At 41.6% G+C, this 16,953-nt stretch overlaps 1 long non-coding RNA gene across 1 annotated transcript in view; it reads right to left on the minus strand.

Moving 5' to 3' along the window:
- LOC110285010 (uncharacterized) overlaps positions 1 to 10,046 on the minus strand; it is a 28,623-nt gene extending 18,577 nt beyond the window's left edge. Inside the window, exon 1 of the long non-coding RNA XR_002377014.1 lies at positions 10,005 to 10,046. This is a non-coding gene — a long non-coding RNA (uncharacterized LOC110285010). The remainder of the gene's footprint in view (positions 1 to 10,004) is intronic.
- Positions 10,047 to 16,953: the final 6,907 nt, after the last annotated feature.

Below are 16,953 nucleotides of genomic sequence, written 5' to 3' on the forward strand. Positions count from 1 at the left end.
CCTAGGCCAAGTGGGACTTTTACAAGAGCATATAGGGGATAAGTACTTATGTGCTTTCCCCGCTCTATAAATCCATTTTACGAAGTTTTTATGGGAGAGTGAGAAGGACCACGAATGTTAAGCAAGAGAAAAGGAATGCATATTAGGATGTGTAGTGAGGTCGGGCTGAGCCTCCAGCACTCCCTAAAGCTCGTGCTCAAATTCTTCTTATCGACTGTGAGTTGCACAATCTCATCGTTATCTCTCAGAGTTCGAAGGATGGCCTAAAAAGATCAAGGGGTCACCAGGACTACTCAGGTAGCAGCAGCAGCAGCAGCAGCAGCAGCAACACCAGCAGCAACCTCAGGTTGAACTTAAGTAGATGCTTCAGCTCATAGTCCTAACAATTAAATTATAGAGATTATGAAGGCAGGACGAAAAGGCAAAGGCAAGAAGTCTGGGTGACCTCTACAACTGTGCCACATACCCAGGGAAGTATCCCGAATACAGCCAAGTCACATTTCCCCTCTCTTTTAGTTTTGTTGTTGTTTTTTGTTTGTTCATTTCTCTTTGTTTTGCTATGATGTATTAGAATGTCATCTGTGATGGTGATGGTGGAAGAAAAAGAGAAACAAACTCAATTCACGCTGTGGTTTTTTGTTTGTTTGTTTGTTTGTTTGTTTTTAGGATGATCCATGCTTATCTAAGAGGATACCTGTCTAAACACAATCCTCATAGATCCCTTTAAAGTAATGCCACAGTCTGAATTTTTACCACCACCAAAACCATAGGTGGCTACCTCCATGATTATATTCTGGTTGTTATTTACTAGAGTCTTTTAGTGATTAAAAAGAGCATCACTAATTGACATCCTAAAGCAACATCACCCATCTTAGGATACATATTGCAGTCCTTTGAAATCACTGTGGTACTCATATAGACCAAGGGCATTGTGTCTTCTGCTGTGGTACCCAGGATGGTGCACAGTACATAATGACACCTCAGTAAATGATGTTTGAATGACCAGGCCAGGCTGAGGGTTTCTGTAAGTTCTCTATGTAATAGGAAGCATTGGACTGGCTTTGAGCTCACTGGGTGACAGATGCCTCTGATTTCCCATCATTTCTTCGGCTACAAAGGCCAGGTGAAGCTGTGATCATCCGACTTCCTTTGATATCTTACTGGATCTAAGTCCCACCGTTCTTCAAACTTCATGCTGACTTTGAGTTAGGGTTTTCATTTGCCATTTCACAGGATTCACTGATACTGAGTTAGACACCTTTAGAGTCTGTTTCTGTTTTCATGAACCTTTCTAGATATGGGTCAGAAATACCTCCAGGATAGCTGACACCTAACTGGCATTTTTCAATCAACTAAACTATATTTTTAAACTCTCAAATGCTTTGGTCAGCTGGTCAAAATGTTTTAGTAGTTATCCCTGTCATTAGTAATGATGTGAAAACCACAGGGGTTGGCAAAGACTTCTTGAATCAAAGGCACCCAAGCAGAGGTCGTTGAAGGCCATCTAACATGAAGCCAGCTCCTTTAGCTTCCAAAGGTGACAAACATAGCTTGCTTGGAGAAAGGAGCTTGTGGGCTCCATTTTCCTAGGCATGGCGGTTGCTGTGATGTCTCTGGACTTGACGCAGAAGTGTTCCACATCTCGAACTTTCTCTCTTACAGCAGTGTTTGTTTGGCACTAAGCTTTTTCTTCTGCCAGCCTTCTAGCTGAGAAGCCTCAGCCCCCTTCTCACCGTCTGAGCACCTCAGGTTTTCATCTTGAGTAGATTGTTTTCTCTCTCAGCCACCTCTCATCTTGAACTGACATTCCCCTCTGCTCCTTGCTCCCTGTGTCATCCATTATGCCAGCATCTGTAACAGCTGTGGCTTTCACTGACTGAGAAAGCTTAGTGTTTGCCTTTAAAATGTCATTCCTTCACCCCTCTCAACAGTCAGACTCCCCTCAGTTTCTTCCTGGCTCCCCTCACATGCAGAGAGAACAAACTGACACCAAGGACTGTCTAAACATGGCAAAGCAGCTGGAGGCGGGGCGAATTCAGTTTCCCGTCCTCTGGGCTGATCTTCTCTAACAAGTGTTGCCTTGTCATTTAGACACATTTCTGGCCCAGACAAGCCTGTAAAGAGGTTGCAGGCAAAGCAGGGTGGGGCCTGGGTGATGGGGGTATGGAGTGACCGATGCACATTGTCTTTGCTCGAATTTACATTGTCAGATTGAGCTTCATCAAGGTCAAAAGCAAGCTATTTGTCCTGGCCCAAGGTGCGTCCCCAACCCCTGCCTTCCATTATCTTGCACCTTTACCACACTAAGTTTTGCTTAAGTTTTTCAAGGTCTATCTTGTATCACATTGGGAATTATATAATTAGGCCAACTGAAGGAATTTTGGGAGCCATTATATATGTTACCATACAAATATGAGGTTCTGTCAGGCAAGAAACATGCCACAATCCTACCTAGGTAACATTTAAAATTTAAATTCAGAACGGAGTAAACTGTTACAATGGCTAAAGTTGTCTGTGGCCAACCTGAGCTCAATTTCAGAGATCCAAATGGATCCATATGGTGCAAAGAGAGAAGCAACTTCTATAGTTGTTTTCTGATTTCTACATATACACTACAATATTCGGGCACACACGTGTGCGAGTGCACACACACAAATGTGTACACACACACACACACACACACGTGTACACAGCCACACCCACACCTTCATCCACAAAATATAATGAATTTTTTTTTTAATTCAAGCTCAGTCTTCTACTACAGACATAAGAATATGAACCTTGGTCAATTTACAATCACTATTGCAGTGGCGTTTAGGATCTGCCCTTGAGTTATCCTTCTATGGTTAACTGATGTGTGATAGACAAAGTTCAGCTGTGTGGTTTGTTGTTCTCATGATCCCTTTGCCTCACGCTTAGCCAGGGCTGAGCGGTTCATCTGTGGCTAAGAGCAGCAGGGTGAAAGTTATGTGACCCATGCCTTCATTAAGCCTGTCACTTCAACCCCATCAGAAATAACTAGGCTTCAAGTATAATCTTTACAAAGTAAAGTACCCATCCTGGGAAACTTAAGCTTTATTCTGCATATCAAGAGAGGCAACCAGTCTTTAAAAGTGCAAATTCTCCAAGAAAAGTCAGCCCGATGGATGTCTTCATCAACAAGAAAATAGTAATCGTTTTAATGTGAGAGAAACACAGCATGCCACACACTACAGCTTCTTACAAGAAGGCACTGAGATTAAACTAGTTATCTTTATAAATACCCCTGAGTTAATAAAGCATCGCAAGTGGGTAAACAGAAGGTTCCCTGGTTTGCTTTGGATAGCTCATCCAGTGACATACAGTACGTGGTTGAGTAAGGGTTCAAGATGAGGTTTCGGGGCAAGAGATGGCACTCATTGGTAGAGCGCTTGAGTGGGCCACCCTAGGTTAAACCCCCAGCACCCCCCAAAAAAGTAAGATGGACCTACAGCGGCAGTGATCATGTTGACTACTGGGCTACACTTCCCCCTTTCCACACTGACCTTGAACTCTACTCCCACTGGCAGCAAGCAACCAGATCAACAGGACTGGCTTCCTCATTCCCTTTGTTTTCAAAATTCTGATCCCTCATCTTCAGTCACTTTTACTTCCACCCTCAACCAAAGGGTAATTGTAGTTGCTGTCTCAGTAGTCCATACCAGCCTTCTCACTCTTTTATGTTGATGCTTTGTTTTAAACTAGATTTTTGTTGGTTTCTCCTTCTTTATTCTTAGGCTGTGGCCATAAAAGCTGCATGTGTAATTCCAGGATCTGCAATGGGTTCTGGTATAAACAAAGAGTTCAATACTGACTGATTTTTGACCCTCAATAAAATAGTTGCTAGTAGGACTTTTACTTGAATCTGATTATGAAAACATTTAAAGGAATTTGTGTAGATGTGTAGTTTTTAGTTACAATCCATAAAAATTCACTGGGCTCATTTAATAATGAGATTAAACTCCTTCAAAATCACTAGCAAAGCCATTTAAAATATGACCCTGGCTGTCCCCTCAAGCTGTTACCACACCATCTCTTGATCACACCACTGGAGACACTCTGGTTTCTCTGACTTTTCTTGAATGTGTCAAACACAATTGTATGCCAGTGGTTTGATACTTGCCCTCAAAGTCTTCCTGGAACTCTTTTCCCACCCTGCACAATCTGTCACACATGTCCGAAGCCTTACCTTGTATAACAATGCACCTCCCTGCCACACTCCCTTCCCTTCCCTACCATATCTGCATGCCTACTCCTTTATCACAGGTTTTTAATTTATTAGTTTATTGTCTGTGTTATACTAGAGTGTTAACTTTCTGAAGTCAAGGACTCTTTTGTTCATCATTTTATCCATAGCAGATAAATATGGCATCAAGTAGGTAATTAATACATGCTTGTTGAGTGAATAAGATTCAATTTACTTATAGATCCCTGGTATAAGTTCTAAAACATATCATGACCCTTCTTGGTCCTGTGAGTCCTGAGGCCTCACCTTCAGAAAGCATTGCCTTTGGTGGGAATTTTCAGGGATATTCATTTCCTTACTCTTTAAGAATGGGACTGTACAGAAGTAGATTAACTGCAGGTACACGGCAATTCTGAGAGAGTGATTGAGGAAGACAGAGACTATGAGATAGGGCCCTTGGTTGTGTTCATCAATTAATAATATGAATACTGCACTTATCTTCATTTCAAGATTCAACAAAATCCTGTTACCATGACTTGAATGAATGCAAGAATTCCATCTATATGTCTCTTTATGCCTTATATGAAAGCCTAGAGATTTGAGGCAGTATAACCAATGAGGCACTCTTACGAAGCTTGCTAATCTGTAATCATTCAGAAAAATAATGTTTCCTGACCCTAGGCACCAGGGCTAGGGTTGATATTAGTGGTTAACTTGATTGGATTTGGAATTAACCTAGAAACAAACCTCTGGGCATCTCTGTGAATTTCTAGCGTAGGTTAACTGAGGTGAGAGGAGCCTCTATGGATGTAGACAGCACCATTCCATTAGCTGGGGTCCTGGACCTAATATGATTCATCACTCTGCTTCCTGACTACGGATGCAGCGTGCCTGGCCATTCCCTGCTCTAGTTGCTATACCACTCACGCTGTGATGGACAGCATCCTATGGAAATGTAAGCCAAAACCATCCTCCCTTCTAGTTCCCTTTGTCAGGATTGATTTACTTTACAGATCCTGCAAGACTTACGCAAGAAGTTGAATAACGCAGAAGGAATTCATGACTGTTGTTGTTTTGTTTTGTTTGGGCCCTGCACTTAAGTCATGCTGGAAGCTAAGACCTCAATGGTTTTCATTCTGGATACTTGGATACATTTAAACTCCACATGTAACCAGTTTTATAAAAGGAGCATTAGTTGATTGTAGGCTTAGATTTTTCAAAACTACTTTGTTTAAGGTTCTTCAAGGCTTCAACCTCCCTTCTAGTCCACCAACCAAACGTAGGGAAGAAAGGTTAATATGAAAGGGCAGTTGTGAACCTGTTTAGTAGTATTTTTGGGGGGCAGGGCTCTGGCCAAACTTTGAGTCACCAGAGTCAGCCAGAATCAGCTGGAATACCACGTTCTTTGGTGTGTTTCTCTCTACAGAATGAAGACCAGAGAAGACCAGCAAAGATCAGCAAAGACCAACAAAGACCAGTGAAGAAGCAAAGCATTGCATGCTATAGCAATGCAAGAGCATCTTTGCACTGGTTGTGGCATTCTGTTTATATTCTCTCTAACCATCATGCATCCTCAAGTGTGTTTTTGGCAAAACATCACATGCCCTCTTATAAAACAGCTTCCAGAAAAACATCACGTGACACAACTGAGTTGTTAAGAAACCAGAAATTCAAAAGGGACCTATCATGACTGCTCTCTGAAAGACCCAGCAAGCAGCTGAAAGAGTCAAATGCAGATGTTTGCACCCAACCAATGGACAGAAAGAGCTGACCCCTGTTGTTGAATTAGGGAAGGTTGAAAGAAGCTATGAAGGGTGATCCTATAGGAGGACCAGAAGTCTCAATTAATCTGGACCCCTGAGATCTCTCAAACACTGGACCACCAAACAGACAGCATACACCAGCTGATATGAGGCCCCCAACACACATACAGTAGAGGACTTCCAGGTCTGTGTTCATTCAGAGATGATGCACCTAACCCTCAAGAGGCTGGGGCCCCCAAGGAGTTTAGAGGTCAGGTGGGGTGGGGGTGGGGGTGGGGGTGGGGACATCCACAGTGGGGTGAGGTGGAGGTATAGGATATGGAGCAGTCGGAGAGTGGGTTGGGGGGGATAAAATATGGAGTGCAAAAAATAAATTAATTTTAAAAAACAAGTGGAAAATATATTGTTATGAAAAATATTTCTGAAAATAAAAAAGCAATAAAGTTAAAACATTGTCAACAAAAGAAAAGAAAAGAAACCAGAAATTCCTACTTCATATGCCCCTTTCTGTTTTTTTTAAGACTTTATTTCTAACATTAACAATCTATACATAATTGAAATAATTATGAGAACCATAAAACTAGAACTTTACATCTTATTTTAAATAAGGTGCTGGTATAAACTATACCAAAGAATAGTGGGGGAAAGCCCATAAAACTTAGATTCATACAGCTTGATCCATTACAAACTCGTTTAGTGATTTCCTAAAGGAAACTAGTTGGTATGCTTATCATACCATATACTCACAATGTCATCTGTTTTGAAAACACAGCTCAAATGTAAGCTGACAGCATCCCACGGCTCTGACCCCAGTAATGGTGCTGGAAATAGCTGGCAATTCACAGAAATCCCACAAGATAATATTTTACACTGTGGATTTGATAACAGGTTGTAGCCTTTTTGTAGCCAGAGAAGCAGAGTTACATAGTTTTAAAGTGAGGAGAGAGTTTGCATAGCATCTACTTAGACTCCTACTATCTACTCACTAGAAGCTGAGTCCCAATCTGAGTCATGGTCACTTGTGATCATCAGTAAAAGAACTGTCAGGAGACATGAGACTAGAATCTGAGACTAGAATCTGGTCTTCTGCTTTGTACCCAGAAGGGTCAAAGGGACTTCCAAGATATAGTCAAGATATAGTCAAGTCACAGTTTTCTTGTATGGCCTACTTGTGCCCAGTTTAGTCCCATTAAAAGAAGAAGAGGAATCTGATAGAAGCAGAAGGATGAATGACTGACAAAGGCCTAGAGATTCAGCGAAACTGAGGCAGGGTCATGGGAAGCTACCAGATACTCAATCCAATAGCCAACCAGAAATCAGAGACCTGTTCTGCTAACATTAGATGAGCCTGGAGGAAGATTTTCCCAACATTATCATGAAAACAGACAAACAACCCTCTGCTCGACTTTTAGCATTTTAATTTCGAATTTCAACTGAGATGTGGAATTTGACCTAGCAAAGTTGGTATTGTTTTATGTCCTTAAGTTTCTGATGATATTTTACATTAGCAATAGAAAACTAATATATGCAGATTCTCAAAATGCTTCTTTCATCCTTTCTCAGTTTTTTGACCAATAATATTTACTTGCTTAAATAAATAAATGTTTATGCACATATTAATCCCCGGCAGACTTCTGTGGGATTCTTCAGTATATAATCTTATACTCGTTACCAGGGTTTCTTTGATTTTGCCCCACCTTTCTTTTTCTGCTGATTTGCTGATGTTTCCAAACATCATGAGATAGTTTGTAGCCAAGGTAAGGAGATTCTTTGGGTTTCTGCCAAAGCTTTGACTTTCAGGGAAGGGGTAATGGGTGGCAGTAGCATAGAGACAGGAGATGCTGTCTCTGCTCCACTCATGGTCGCTGGGTTCCACAGTTTTATGAGGTCCTTTTCTCTTTCTGTGTGGACTCAAGAACACTCCTTGTAGTCTTTCATTGAACGCTACTATCATCTTCCTGGAGAAACAGTGAAAGCCAGTGCATGGGCCACAGAAGAGCACATTGCAGTGCCCTTCATCATATTCTTATCGTGGCTTGTTACTCCAAACAAACAGTATTTTATTACAAAGCAAGCAAGCAAACAAACAAACAAAGGTGTGTGTGTATTGTCCGTATGTGTGTGTGTACACATGCATGTGTGTATGATCATAAATGGGGATCAGCACAAATACTCCTTATAAATCTGTGAATACCAATCACTTACTTGTATTTGGTTACAGCAAATCAGATAACCTTTACAAACTCTTCTATCGTGTTCCTCGTGATAGAAAAGATGGAAGGAGTCTTATTGAACCAGTGAATACTATTCTATCGGCATGAGAAGTACTAAGGATGGATGAAGGAAAGAACTTGTATTGGATCATCCAAGGGAACACTGGATTCAGGAATGGATGCGTGTAAGACTGAAAATCTTCACAGGTAACACAGAAGACTCAGACTGAGGAGGAGGCAGGGGAAGGAGAAAGAGTGATAAGATGCACCAAAAGCCAGAGAATGCTTCCAGCTAGCATGAGCCAGAAGAGACAAAGTACAGACTCTCCCCCAAGCCTCTGCGGAGGGAGTGGCCTTGGTTTCACATATCTAATGGCTAGCACTGTGAGGAAATAATTTTGATTATTAAAGCCAAGAGAGTGGTAGTTTTTATGGCAGCTACCAAAAACTAACAGGGACATGTCCTTAGGATTGAAAATCTTGCAAAAGACAAAACTTCATCTATTTCAGATGTTTGTAAATAGAGATGTTCTTCTGCAAGCAAGTTAGTGCTCCCATCAGCAGAAACCAAGCCTAGAATGTCTGGTCTAAGTATTTATCAGTGAGCTAGCTCTTTTGCAGTGTTGTAATGTCATACTGTACATTGTCAATAGGTTTGTATTATTGAAAGCTTACTCTGAGTAAATCAAATCAATACATCAGAAGCTATGAAGAAGAGAGCAGAAAATAACATTAAGTAGGCATAATAACGCATAACACACATGGTTACTGTGTGCTCTGTATTTTAAGTGTTTGATAAATAAAATGCATCACCTTTCCAGCAGCCCCACGAGGCTGGATCTTCATAACCCCAGGGTCCAGAGAACATGGGCCTTTGAAATATTGGATGACTTGCTCCAGAAATGGGAAAGGGGCTTTGAGAATTTGAAAGTGAAATGCCCTTTATAAGGCATTTTGTCTGAACACTTGGTCCTCAGTTGGAGACACTGTTCAAGAAGGCTGGGGAAACTTTAGAGAAGCAGGGCATGCTGTAGGGGTGGGTCTTGAGCTTGAAGAGTCCAGCCTTCTTTCTGTCACATCACTGCCTCCTGACTACAGATGCTGTTGTCATCATAAAAAAAAAGAGCTATAAGAATATGTTCTAGTGGGGTGTAGGGGAAGGGGGTGCCTCAGCGGGCTCAGACCAAGGCATCCCTTCCCACTGAGAGACCAGACATACACAGGTTTAGTATAGAATAGAGTTCATTTAGAGCTTATGGGAAGGGGAGTTAAGAGAGTAGTAGAGGCAGAGAAAGAAAGAGAGAAGAAAGTAGAGAGGTAGAGGCCAGCCATGACCATGTGGAGAAAGCAGGGGAAGGGAATGGGGAGTAAGGGGGCAAGAGGCAAGAGAGAGTCAAGAGCATAAGAGAGGAGAAGGAGAGAGAGGGAGAGAGAGAGGGGAGAGAGAGAGAGAGAGAGAGAGAGAGAGAGAGAGAGAGAGAGAGAGAGAGAGAGAGAGAGAGAGAGAGGCCAAGCAGTCCCTTTTATACTAGGCCAAGCCTACCTGGCTGTTGCCAGGTAACTGTGGGGCGGAGCATACCAGGCTGCTGCCAGCAACGGTGGGGGTGGAGTTTAGACAGAATAAAAACAGATGCAATGTGATCAGCTGCTTCCCAGTTGATGGCTCCATGCTTCCTTCCCATGGTGTGATGAACTAACTGTACCACTTCTCAAACCATGAGCCCAAATAAACCCTTTCGTCTAAGTTACACATCGTATTTGTTCACTGTAATGAGAAAAGTAACTAGTTTAGTGGCAGAGGTAGGGTTTAAAGCCTGTACTCACTTGGCTGTCATTGACCTCCCCTTAGGACAGTGGCCGTCACCCTTCCTATTGCTTCTACTCTTTACTGCAGGTTCTCGTGCTATGGTGATCCCGCCCACCCCCCCAACCGTAAAATTATTTTTGTTGCTACTTCATAACTGTCATTTTGCTACTGTTATGAACCGTAATGTAAATTTCTGAGTTTTCTCGATGGTCTTTGGTGACCCCTGTGAAAGGGTCCTTTGACCCCCAAAGGGGTCGTGACCCATAGGTTGAGAACTGCCTTAGCATATCTTACTAAACTACCCTTCAAGATGGAAGGTTTTAAATTCAGAGGAAACCCACAGGACACTCTCTTCAAAGCATCTCTCTTCCAGATGGCTATGCTTGAAAATGTTGAATAGCTGCCCTCTATACCACCGCTGGGCATGGATACCAGAAGATATTTATTCTTCCTGGGCAGAATCTGAGGCTTAACTAGGAAGCTGCCCTGATACAGTTAACAGGAATCCTGAAAAAAAATGCGATTAATGCTGCCGCAAATAAAGAAGAGGGAACAGAGGAAATGGAATTTCCAGAGAAGTCTGATAATTAAACTCAAGAGCCCTGACAGAGTAGCTGAACACAACAGATAAATAACTACTTTCCGGTAATTATAAGGGAGGATGGTAACAGATGAGACAGGCTGGGTTCACTTGGTATTTTCAAGGCTGACATTTCGATTCTAGGGAGTACTTGGATCTGTGCTAGCAGACTCCTTTTTTTGTGTGTGATCACTTTGTCCCGGTTCCTGCCCTTCCATGTTGCACGGATTGTCGGTGCACACTTTGCACACTGCACCACAAAATTCAACCCACTGTCACTGGAGACACCTGCTGTGAGGGGGCTATCTGTGTCTCTAAACAATGCAAGTGCTCTTAAAAAGATTTTTGTCAGCCTTTCCCAGCAGGGAAACAGGGCAGAAATGGCATAAGCTATTTCCGGTCCTTCCTTGATCGTGGATGTCTAAGCTTTCCCAGTTCATGATGCAATCATTCTGTGCCACAAAGGGGAAACGGAGGCAGGAAGCACTATTCTAAGAAAGGCAACACTGGACTGCAGAGAAGAAACCCATTCTCTTCTATGAATTGAGGTCACACGGAGATACCCGGATATTGTTCCTGTCTTTGAGAACAATGGGAGAATATTTCTAAAAGCTGAATTTGCATAATAGAATAAAAACTCTGCCCTTTTTGTTCTGTGGGGAGACTGGACGGGTGCCATGATCCTTAGGCAGGAATGAAAATGATGCTCTTTGTGTGGTTGTCCCGCCAAGAATGAAGAGTACCCCTGCGGGTCACCAGCTTGAATGGTCTGTAATATTCCGCCCCAAACTCCAGATGGCTTAGATTTCACTTTGTTGACCCGAATCCTGTGTTTTCTTTCTTCCTTCCTTTTTCTCTTTAATTAAAAAAAAAAAGCAGTATCATAATTTATTAATTGGTGTAGGGAATGAACTCCCAATGGCGGCCCTGTGGTCTGGCAGTGGAAAATTTCCCAGCTCTGCCAGATAAGGCTGTCCAGCCAGCTTGGCACTTGAATGGACTGAAATGAAATGTCTTTTGTTGTAAACACCTAATTTGTTCATTTTGAACTGTCTGAGTAACTAGATCAAAGACGAATGTCAAATGCCCAAAGCAGTGTTTGTCAGCACTGCACTTTTGATTCTTCTTGTTGTAAAAGCAACTGAAAAGGGGGAAAGCCTCAGACTGGATTTTCACAAAAGCACAGGGAAGCTGGGGTTGGCAGCCTCTTGCTGCAGAATGAATGCACACTACAGAGTATAGACCATTTGTCTCCTGATTACAACAGACCCCAGGGGAACTGGTGTTGGCTTTGAATTCCACCTCTTTTTCTCTGAGAGCCTTCTAGTGACAGCTCCTCCCCCAGTCCTCACAGCACAGAGCCCTAGGGACTGCAGATCTCCTCCCTGTGTGGGTTTTAGTGTGTGTATTCAATTCAAACAGGGCAAGGGCAGGGATTGGTCCTGAACAATGATATATATTTTTAAGATGTTCTTGTTTGGAACTCAGTGGAGGCCGTAATGAATGCAATTAGTGCCTATGTGGGCTTCACGCGTACAATAACAAGGACTGCCATGTAGGGGAACCAACCGGAGAAAGGCCTGACAAGTATTCTATCCCAGAATTGCCCAGAAATGGTAACAGATCCATTTGCTTGCAGCATGTGAGCCTGCTGGCTTGGTGTTTTATATGTTAATTTTTAAGGACTCACATACATAGTTTTCTCTCCACAGGAGGATTGATTTATAATGAGGAAGAACACGCCTTTTATCCTAAAAGTGGACTATCTTTCAAAGATATCCTTCTCACTTCCATATTTTGCTGACAACCCCTTAGGAACTGCTCAGAATATGCGGGGAGGGAAAATTTAAGCTGCAAGGTTCCTTTCACACTTAGCAGCATTGGCACCCATGACCTTAATTTAGTTGTTGTTTTAATTTAGTTTTGTTCTACTGTCCATTTCCTTTGAAGGGAAGAAACCCACACGATATGGGTGAGTTCTTCGCCCAGTTCCGATGATGATCTCATTTTGAATTTGCCACATCTCAGCCTTCCCCTAAATGCTTGCTCAATTTCTTCTCCCCCTTAGTTATTTTTCTTCTGTTAAAAAAGCAGCAGAGGCACCAGTGAGCTGTCAACTGTCAGCTTCTTTTCCATTATGTTTTTACTGCTGGGAGATGTTGGAACAAAGGCATCCCAAGTGTTACTGAATGTGGGCCAGCAATCTGCCCTGCTGGAGAGGCTGCAATCATCCTGTATGGATAGGAATGTGTGCTTCTCCACACTGCTTGGGGACTCTTGATTTCTCTTTGGGAATGCTTCATCAGTACAACTCTGTAAGTGTCACTGCCCTGGCCTTCTGTGGCTACCACTTTCTGTGACAGAATGGAAGAAATAAAATGTGACCTGTCAACCTTCAGTTGGTATGAAATAGCCCAACAGATGCTTTTAAAACACAGAGTCCCAGATCATGTCAATGTCAATTCCTAAAGCAGATTTGTATCAAAGATTTAGCTCCTGCCTCTGTGCTGGCCAGATATGCATGCAGAAAGCCTATACATCATTTTGATTAACTTGTTACTGGGAGAGAATTCTGAGGGCAAGGGGGCTGTAGTGAAAAGGAAATGAACCAAAAAGGAACTGGGCATCTTTAGGAGGAGAGAGAGTAGTCGTGCTGGGGTAGTTACAGTCGTTATGTGGGTCACACTCACTCTGTCACCAAGGTAGCAATCATTAGGCAGCGTGAGGCCTTTACCCAGGATGCTTCTCCTGTGTCCATTTCCAGTCAATCTTTGCCCCATGGCACTGTTAACTACATTTTTTTTTGGTATTTCTATGCCTACAGATTACATTTGCTTTCAAATTGCCCAGCAATATAATATAATTCAGCCCTTGAGAAAAACAGAGTCTTGCTTTCCTCTAAGCTTTAGTTAGAGACAATTGGATGGGTCTGGCACTGTGAAACGTACCCTGTGTATAGGAAAGGTTGGCTGAGCATACTCTGATTTTTTTTTCCCCTAAAACAATTTGATACCAATGGTGTCTCCTGAAAGACAAAGGTAACTAGAGGATAAGAATATGGTTTATAAATTATTAAATCCTACACGTTAAAGTTTGAAATGGCAGAAAAGTTCCAATTGTATTCAGGAAAGCAGTCTCCTGCCATATGTGACTTTTGGCCCATATCCTTACAGAACACAGGGCTGGGTGGATGGACAGCTCCTTGCAGGTGCTGGCAGGAGAGCCACTTCCAAGGGACTGGACTCACATTACCCAGCATTTCTTCTGTGTATTATCTTTCTTTCTATTTGCTTCCTTGATCCTTTTGGATACATGAGCAAATTTTACTTCCTGTTTTTATTATTTTATTTAATAAATATTACCCCAAGGGACTCAATTTGAACATCAGGAAATGATATTATTTCTCTGGAAAGAAATGGAGTGGGGAGGAAAGATTTAATAATGTTAATTTGTTACAAAACAAAGCCAAATACATGCTGTCAAATTAGGTGGACCAAACATTGATACAAATGGAAAGGAACACTGCTTAAATCCTTAATTTTCTAAAGAAATGAAGCCAAGAACGAAGGCTGGTTTACTATGGGAGTTTTTACTTCTTTAAGAAACTAAGGAAATAACACAGCATCAAAAAATGCTAACCTTCCTTAGCCCATAGTTCAAGTCTTGATTTGCATATGACTGTGGAAAGGAAAGGAGGTTGTCTTAGCTGCTGTTCTATTTCTATGAAGAAACACCATGACAAGGTGACTTTTATAAAGAAAACATTTAATTGGGGCTTGCGTACAGTTTTAGAGAGTTAGCCCATTATCACAGCAAGAAGCATGGAGGCAGCATGCAGGCAGGCATGGGGCTGAGAGCTTATATTTTGATCTTCAGGCAGTAAGCAGACAGAAGTACACTGGGCCTTGTTTGAGCTTTGAAAACCTCAAAGCCTACTCCCAGTGACATACCTCCTCCAACAAGGCCACATCTCTTAATCCTTCCCAAACAGTTCAATACCCTGGTGACTAAGCATTCAAATATGTGAGCCCCATTCTTGTTCAAACCACCGCAGAGAGTAAAGGGAGCCCAGGATCCAGCACTTTCAACGGACCCAATGCTATTCCAAAGGTTTTAGAATATTATCCCATTTCATCATCATAATTTTCTGGGGAAGAGGTAAGATTTCATCAGACAACTAAAGAAAGAGAGGCACAGAGGAGCTCTGCAATTGGCCCAAAGATAGCACACAGATGAGATTCAGTAGAGAGTTTCTTCTCTCTCCATGGTGTTGTCATGTCTCTCTTTAGCTACAATATCCTGTTCAAATCTCCAATTATCACATCTACTCTTTGGAGGAGAATAATAGGCTTTGGTTGCTGAAGAGAGAGAGAGAGAGAGAGAGAGAGAGAGAGAGAGAGTTGGGGGGGAGGGAGGGAGGGAGGGAGGAAGGAAAGGAAGGAAGGAACGAAGGAAGGAAGGAAGGAAGGAAGGAAGGAAGGAAGGAAGGAAGGAAGGAAGGAAATACCCTAAAGAATGACTGAGTCAGAATTATGTTTCAGTCCAACTAAAGTGCTTGTTACCTGTGTTGCTTGCTTACTGTTTGAACACCAGATTTATCCAGCCCTTTTTATGTACCCTCTTGATTCTATTGGCTAAATGAGATTCTAACTCTGTAAACAAAGATCCACCATGTTCACTTACCAGCAGGATTGTTTTAGATTTGTTATCAAGGCCAAGGTTATCTATAAACTAAAGAAAGTTAGAGGGGATGATTTATCTCATCCTTTTTAACACTAATGTTCTGTGGTCATATATGTCCAGCCGCTGAGTGGCTGCTACTGCTATTTTATTTTCTAGCCTCATATGAATACCCTTGACCTTCCTCACCCGTTCAACAATGGAAAACAGAGAAGCTGGGTGACGCAAGCCATCTTCCACTGACAAAACAATTGCTGCCAAGTCATCTCCTCATTTGGGAGAACAAAGTCTCCTTTACAGTTACTGTTACTTTTTGCATCCATGTATGCTGTATATGAATACGTATGGATCTGTGGGCAGACATGTTTGGATGTCTTTCTTGATTGTTCTCTATCATCTATATTGAGCAAGAGGGAGTCTCACACTGAACCTGGAACTTATCATTTCACCTAGTTGGCTAGCCTGCTTGGTCAAGGACTTCCCTGTCCTTGCCTCTCTGGAAGAAGGCTACCACACCCATTCAGCTTTTATGTAGGTTTGGGGATCTGAGGTCCAGGTCTCATGCTTTCACAGCAAGTGTTTACAATGAAAACAATTCTGCAGTGCAATTGTTATTAGTATATTTTAGAAAAACAAAACAGTAATTTATGTGCAGAAAAGCTGCTCAAATCTTGAACAGAGTTCTGAGTTTCATTAAATACATAAACACATCTAATTCTTGCTTAAGTCACAGCACACTCTTTCCAATTGATCCAAAAAAAAAAAAAAAAGTCTTTCACACTGCTTTCAGGTCCTTCCCCTTGTCACTCTGGAGTCTACCATTTCTATGGATTAGCTTTCCTAAGAACACATCTGCTTTTATATTTCCAAGTAATATAGTATAATATAGCACATCACAAAAATAAATACTACTGCCTTGGCAATTGTAATCTTTGGTCTAATTTCCCTAATTCTTGGGTTAATCTGACTATATAAAATACAATCAAAAATTCAGCTGATACAATGGCAATTTCTTCATCTTCTACAATATTGATTTTTTTAAAATGTCCTCTGAGAAACTCAACACTAATCCAGATACCAGGAAGTTTCAGGTTTTGATACAGACTTTGCATGGTTTTCTATAAATCATGGGCTCTCTTTGTGCCCTTCAGCTTTTATTCACAGAAATGGAGAGTTGGACTATGGCCTCTAACACAGATAACCACTTTCTCTATTGTTTTCTCAGAACACTATAATTCAAAAATAAATGTCATCCCTTCTGGAAAAACAAAACAAAAACAACTCATGTACTCCTTTGGATTACATGGAAATTTATGTGATTATTACATAATAAGATACTTAGAAAAGAAAAAAATATTTTAACTATTCTCTCAGCATCAGTATGTTATCTAATGTCTTTTAAAAAGTCAACACACACACACAAACAACTAAACAAACAGTAAAACCCAACCAACCAAAACCCCAGCAAACAACACCCCTCCCCCAAGAAATTTGAGGTCACAGTTGCTGTTTAAGAAATACCACTAAGATCTCCCATGCTCATGGATTGGCAGGATTAATATAGTAAAAAATGGCCATCTTGCCGAAAGCCATCTACAGATTCAATACAATCCCTATCAAAATTCCAACTCAATTCTTCACAGAGTTGGAAAGAGCAATTTGCAAACATCTGGAATAACAAAAACCTAGGATAGCAAAAAAATATT

This window comes from Mus caroli, unplaced genomic scaffold (genome assembly GCF_978045245.1).
Source record: "Mus caroli unplaced genomic scaffold, Mus_caroli_1 scaffold_19, whole genome shotgun sequence".
Lineage (NCBI taxonomy): Eukaryota > Metazoa > Chordata > Mammalia > Rodentia > Muridae > Mus > Mus caroli.